General features: G+C 40.8%; 1 protein-coding gene across 1 annotated transcript in view; it reads right to left on the bottom strand.

Annotated features, from left to right (window-relative positions):
* EIF2AK3 (eukaryotic translation initiation factor 2-alpha kinase 3) overlaps positions 1–7,541 on the bottom strand; it is a 100,354-nt gene that overhangs the window by 92,231 nt on the left and 582 nt on the right. The window lies entirely within an intron of this gene.

Genomic DNA, 7,541 nt, shown 5'->3' with positions numbered 1-7,541 from the left:
CGCAGTGGCTGTGGCGGGAGCCTCTCCTGCCTCTGCAGCAGCACTAAGGATGTCCGACTGACGGCTTAGGCCCTAAGCCGTCAGTCAGACATTCCCCAAGGGCTCCCAGGCTGTGAGAGGGCGCACGCCAGGCTGAGGGACCACCCCCACCCCCGAGTGCACGAATTTCGTGCACCAGGCCTCTAGTTCAAAATAATGAAAAACGAGGACCTACAACTAAGATTAGCCAGCAAAGCTATAATTTAGAATGCAAGAACAGAAAAGAGCTTCCCAGATGCAAGAAAGCTAAAGGAGTTTATCACCACCAAACCAGTATTACATGATATGTTAAAGGAAAAGGTAAAAAAATATGAACACTGTCAAACCTCAGAGAGAAGGTAGGGGAGGATGGGGGTAAGGGAGAGAGGTCAACCAAAGGACTTGTATGCATGCATATAAGCATAACCAATGGACACAGACACCAGGGGGGTGAGGGCATGAGCAGGGGAGTAGGGGGGCAAACAGGAGATAAGGACACATATGTAATACCTTAATCAATAAAAAAAGTAAATAAATAAATATGAACAATAAAATGGCAATAAACACATATCTAAAATACTGAATCTAAAAAAACAAAAACAAAATAAATAAGCAGAACAAAAACAGACTCATAGATACAAAAAACATTTTTACATTTGCCAGATGGGAGGGGGTTGGGAGCTGGGTGAAAAAGATGAGGGGATTAAGAAGTACAAATTGGTTGTTACCAATAGTCATGGGGATTGTAAAGTACAGCAAAGGGAATATAGTCAATAATATTCTAATAACTATGTATGGTGTCAGATAAGTGTGAAATTTATTGGGATTATCACTTAGTAAGTTGTATAATGTCTAATCACTGGGCTGTACACCTGAAACTAATATAATAGTGTATGTCAACTATAATTGAAAAATAAAAAATGATTTAAAAATAAACAACATGCTGAAACTGCTTTGGCTCAGTGGATAGAGTGTCGGCCTGCGGACTGAAGGGTCCTGGGTTCGATTCCGGTCAAGGGCATGTGCCTTGGTTGCGGGCACATCTCCAGTAGGAGATGTGCAGGAGGCAGCTGATCGATGTTTCTTTCTCATCGATGTTTCTGACTCTCTGTCTCTCTCCCTTCCTCTCTGTAAAAAATCAATAAAATATATTAAAATAAAAATAAACAACATGTTCTCATTCAAAAACAAACTAATACTCACCGGATTTTACTTCTTAGTCCCCACCTACTAAGTAAATCTTCAAATCAAACCTCCTTTATTTAAACATATCAGAAGACTATCCGTGCCCCAAATGAAAACAAATATAATGTCAAAAGTTACCAACAAGCCCTAGCCGGTTTGGCTCAGTGGATAAGAGCATCCGCCTGTGGACTGAAGGGTCCCAGGTTCGATTCCAGTCAAAGGCTTATGCCCAGGTTGCAGTCTCGATCCCCAGTAGGGGGCATGCAGGAAGCAGCCAATCAATGATTCTCTCTCATCATTGATGTTTCTATTTCTCTCTCCCTTTCCCTTTCTCTGAAATCAACAAAAATATATTTTTTTAAAAATTACCAACTCTACTTTGTAACCTTGACATATCCACTAGACAACATGCAGGTGACAAATATCCTTTTCCTACTAGATTAAAACATTTTGGAAGCACTTTTTTTTTTACTTTATGAAACATTTTTAATCAAAATGGTTATTTACAAAAAGAACAGGGTGAAAGATAAAAGTAACCTTACCCTCTCATATTTAGTCCTAACCTACAAGTTGTCCTCTGTATTTTAAAACATTTTCCAATAAAAATATAAAGTAGCCCCTCTCTTACAAAAAAAGGGAAAAATAAAACAGATGGAGTTCCTAAGCAGTAAAGAATGAAGAAAAGCCATGTCCAAACTACAGATTACAGCAGCTGACAAAAGACAGGACACCCTGTGCAAAATGCCTTGGAGTGCAAAGGCTGCTGAGTTCAAATTAAGTAGAGTCCCCTCAATCCTGGCACATATCATATCTAGAGTCCAGATGTCATTAAACTAAAAAGACAATTGTAGACAGGAAGGCTTGCCCATTGCTTGCCTAAAGTATGTTTATTTTGGCTTACAACTTGCCATGAAAGTTACACATAAATTCTTCTTTAAATGTGCATTTTAGTCAATGTTAAAAGTCTGGAGTTGAAAAAGTTTCCTTTCAACACTGCATTCTGAGATTCTATTATTCCATGGTTGTATTTTTTTTTTAAAGCATGACGATGAATCTGAAAATCTATCCAATTTCTGTACCACTGATTCACATCAGATCCGTTTGTGAAAGAACAGAGAGAGGAATAAAGAGGAACAAAATCATCTTTCATCTTGCAGAGTATTTTCATGCTATCTCATTAAATTTAAAAAATCAATTTAAAGATGTACAAATTGAAGAAACACCATAGATTATCAAATTTTGTAACTTTTGTTATAGGGAAATTAGAGGCAGAAAAAAAAGAAACAGATACTTTATAAATTAGAGTGATTGTTAAGATAAAACTAGTTCTTGACAACTTCTGAGTTTGTCAGATGTCCTCAACAGGAAGATGCCCATCCCATCCCAAGAACCACCACCAGTAACACTTTGTAAATTGCTATTTCTGTTGGAGTCAGAAAACTGGTAACTCAAATTATGCCAACTTGCATAAAACCTAACAATGAGGTGATTGTCATTTTCTTCCCAACTTTGTGCAATGGCCACCCCATTTAAATTTCAAATAAATGTAATATTTAATAAACATACTTTAGCACTGACAAGACTGCTATCAGAAAACTACCTTTATTTTAGCTACTTTAAAAAAAAAATAGTTTAGCCCTAACCGGTTTGGCTCAGTAGATAGAGCATCAGCCTGTGGACTGAAAGGTCTCAGGTTCGATTCTGGTCAAGGGCATGTACCTTGGTTGCGGGCACATCCCCAGTGGGAGGTGTGCAGGAGGCAGCTGATCGATGTTTCTAACTCTCTATCCCTCTCCCTTCCTCTCTGTAAAAAATCAATAAAATATTTTTTTAAAAATAGTTTAAGTCATTCATTCACATGCTTGAGGTACAGAGTAAGCATTTAGAATGAAGCCAATGAAAATGCCATCAGGAGAAAAAAACGCCTGGCCTGGTAGCTCAGTTGGTTTTAGAGGGTCATCGAAATATGCAAGATTTCAGATTCGATCCCTGGTCAAGGCACATACCAGAATCAACCAATGAATGTCAAGTGGAACAACAAATTAACGTTTCTGTTTCTCTCTCTCTCACCCCCTCCCTCCCTCCCTTCCACTCCCGCTAAAAATCAATGAAAACATATCCTCGGGTGAGGATTAACCAACAACAACAAAAAATGTCACCTATGTGCAAGACTTCCAAATGTCAATCCTCAGATCATCTGAGACCTAAACCCTTGAGTCTCTCTGCTAAAGACCAGTAGAGAGAAGGATGTTCTTACCAGATTCCAGATAACAAACAGGGTCAACACGTGGGCAGCACTCTGTGCTGGACACTGTGCTTATACTTGTTACTTACTGTATCTCATGTAACTTTACATATCCAAGAGAGAATATGCCAACCTCGCTGCCCACGAAAAAGAAAAGAATTAGTGACCCTTATACTGCTTCTTGGGCATCAAGACAACATGCAAAAATGACTATCTTAATTCCCCACCTCCCTCTTTTTAAAAGTTTATAAGCGGCAAAATTCTTCACAGCTGTTTGTAATAAACACTTGGTTAATTCAAATCTTTCTCCTAATCCTCCTTCTTGAAACAAACAGAATATTGGCCTATTATTATGAACTGATATTCTCTCTCTTTTTTTGAGAATTTAGAAAAAAGTTCTATAAACATTGCATACTTAGCTCCTGCTGACTCTCAATTTACTTACCCAAAGTTTCTCAAACTTCCCGCGTTATCTTAAGCTACCAGGTAGACCCCTGAATCTGGGCCTATGTCTTCCTAGAGAATTGTTTGCCAAAAGTCACTTACATTCTGCCAGGCAAAATTCCTCTATTTTCACCTTGTTTCTGAGAAAAGTGAACCTCCTGCTTGCCAAGTAGATCCTCCCCAACTACCTTCACCTCCTCCTCCAATCCTCTTTATCAACCTATGCAAACAGGCTCTCTCCTGTGTGTGTGTGTGTAATTAAGATCAGAGGTCCCTGTTCCTAAAATTTGCCTCCTATCAGGTTTAACTGTGAGGGAAGAAGGGGCTGGGAATGAAAAGGGGGGATCCTTAACTTCCCTCTTGCTGAGTACTCTTGCTTTACATAAACTCCTTAAGTGCACTCATCACCAAATCCCTCTTTCTTCTCAGTCCTTACTCTATACCACCAACCTAGCCAGTGGTAGCTGTCTCCTTTGCTGTCATGTCTTTAAAATATAAGGCATTTCCTGAGGACTTATCATGAGCCTCATTTTCTCATAGCTTCAACTATTTATCCTGACTGCTCTCCAACTTCAGTCACTCATTTCCATCTGCCTACCAAATATCTCCCTCTAGACCAGTAGTTCTCAACCTTCCTAATGCCGAGACCCTTTAATACAGTTCCTCATGTTGTGGTGACCCCCAACCATAAAATTATTTTTGTTGCTACTTCATAACTGTAATTTTGCTACTGTTATGAATTGTAATGTAAATATCTGATATGCAGGATGTATTTTCATTGTTACAAATTGAACATAATTAAAGCATAGTGGTTAATCACAAAAACAATATGTAATTATATATGTGTTTTCTGATGGTCTTAGCAAAGGGGTTGAGTCTAGAGGCTGATGGTCTTAGGCGACCCCTGTGAAAGGGGTTGAGTCTAGAGTCTAGAGCAGCCGTGGGCAAACTACAGCCCGCGGGCCGGATCCGGCCCGTTTGAAACTAAAAAAAAAAAAAGACCGTATCCTTTTATGTAATGATGTTTACTTTGAATTTATATTAGTTCACACAAACACTCCATCCATGCTTTTGTTCCGGCCCTCCGGTCCAGTTTAAGAACGCATTGTGGCCCTCGAGTCAAAAAGTTTGCCCACCCCTGGTCTAGAGTCCTCCCTGGACCTACAAGTCACCATGTCCATCACCAAACCCCTTCTCTTTTCTTCCCTGCTCCCCTAAAATCCTCTCACTTTCTGGCCACCCAGTCTCAGTCTTTGGATGGGAGTACCAAGGTAGGTAGAACTGATTCATTTGCTAGGAACCAAGATTCTACCTCAAACATCTGTTCTACATCCACTTAACAGCGAACCTCTCCTCTGAACTGTTACAACACTGTCCTTGTGGTATCCTCACCTCAAGCTTTCAGTACATGGTATTGCTGGAGAAATATTTCTTAAGCACAAACTTTAATCAGGACTGGCACTTGAGATACTTCACACATCACTTATCCAACTGTAATGTGCATGCGAAGCACACTGTAATCTTGTTAAAACACAGATACTTCCTCAGTGGGTCTGAGTGGTGTCTGATTCTGGACTTCTAACACACTCCCTACGGTACTGCTAGTGTGAAGCTAGATCTATACAATATGGCCCCAGCTATTTTTATAGTCTCATTTTTTTCTCCACCTTGCCCAGCACTCCCATATGTCTGTCTAATCACTCACATACACACAGGTCTCACACAAAGATGTATATGAATAAAAAATTCTCTAGCCCAGCCGGTGTGGGGTGTGGCTCGGTGGTTGAGCATTGACCTATGAACCAGGAGGGCACAGTTCGATTCCAGGTCGGGGGCACATGCCCAGGTTTCAGGCTAGATCCCCAGTGAGGGGCATGCGGGAGGCAGCAGATCGATGATTTTCTCTCATCCACTGATGTTTCTGTCTCTCCCTTTCCCTTCCTCTCTGAAATCAATAAAAAATATATTTTTTTAAAAAGTTTCCTTAAATGTATTTTCCAGATTTTGTGCCTCTTGCTGTTTCCTCAAATCCCATGTCTGCCCATCACAATTCTAACCACTTTTTAGGAACCACCTCATTCTGCCTCAGCCTTTGCTTATCTTCTCATCTACCTCATCACCTGTACCCAACCTCCTGAAAACCACAAAAACCTCCAGACACTGGTGGCACTTAATTTGCACTGCTTCTGCTCTATGTCATGGGTCATCTCATATAATCCTAGGGGCGAGACTCTACACTCCTCCAGAAGGGCTGGATCTGCCCATCCTCTGGAGCCCCAGAGCACCGTGCAGGCCTCTGTAAGTACCCACAAGTACCTGCTGCAGTGGATTTGTAATCTAAGAAAAATGAAACATTAATTCATGGAACTTACTTTGAGCAGGCACTTCAGAAGTTTCAAGATAAAACACTCTTCCAGGAAAGTTAATTAATTAGCAAAGCCTATGAAAATTGTCAAACATTTGCTATTTTTTTTAAAAAATCTACATATAAACATTCAAGTGGTGAGATTTTTATTACTTATCCTATTTATAGTTTGCAGGTACATAGATCAAGGTTCCGATAATTAACTGAAAATTAAACCTATTTGTTATGATCTAGTAATCAGTATGTTATAAACCTACAATACTTTGTGACCTACAATTGTAGCCCTCCCTGGTTTAATTTACCTAACACTGCCTTTATCATCCCATTTGCTAAATGGGACATCACTTTCTCCCCAGGTTTGTTCAGACAGCTGTCTGCAAAATACTTTACCATTAAAATGCCTTACATTTGTGTCCAGACTTGGAAAAGTGCTTTAAAACATGTATCTTTAAGTATCATTTTTAAGGAGGTTAACCAACTCAACCAAGACAGCCCTATATTAAATGTTTATATGATAAATTCTCTACATATCAAAACTGCCAAAATTCAAGAACCTACCCATAGCTCTTAAACTTTGCCTAGTGTGTTCAAAAATTGTCTGTTTTGCTTGTTAAATTTGCAGATTCGAGGTTCTTACCCAGAAAAAGACTGACTCCGTGGCTCTGGGGTGGAGTTTACTAGCATCCCCAGGCATTCTGATGCAGGTTTCCCCAGATCTCAATCTGAGAAGCACTGACATTACCCCTGCTCCGGGGTGCGACAGGGCTCTGTTTAAAAGGGAATGTAGAGCCCGGCTGGCACAGCTCAGTGGTGAGCGTGGACCTATAAACCAGGAGGTCACGGTTCGACCCCCAGTAAGGGCATATGCCCGGCGGTGGGCTCCATCCCCAGTGTGGGCGTGCAGGAGACAGCCGAGCAGTGATTCTCTCTCATCATTGATGTTTCTATCTCTCTCTCCTTCTACCTTCCTCTCTGAAATCAATAAAATATATATTTTTTAAAAAATAAAAACGGGAATGTAGAAATCTCTCCGTAAAGTCCTCTCCCAAAACAGCTGTCACACCAGCACAGATAACTGGTGATTCACGAAAGAAAGAAAAGAGGGTGCGGTGGGGTGGGGTGGGGTGGGGGCTGAAAGTTCCTTGGAGTAAGAAAAAAGCCCAAAACAATCGAGGGAAAGGAACGTTTCTTTCCCGTCTCCGCGCTCTTCTGAGATCATCCCAAGACACCTGCCAGGACCGACAGGAAGGCGGCCCGCGCTCGCCCAGCCACCGCCAGTTCTCC

Source organism: Myotis brandtii, unplaced genomic scaffold (genome assembly GCF_000412655.1).
Source record: "Myotis brandtii unplaced genomic scaffold, ASM41265v1 scaffold1152, whole genome shotgun sequence".
In the NCBI taxonomy this organism is placed as follows: domain Eukaryota; kingdom Metazoa; phylum Chordata; class Mammalia; order Chiroptera; family Vespertilionidae; genus Myotis; species Myotis brandtii.
This window is presented reverse-complemented; position numbering and strand designations above follow the sequence as displayed.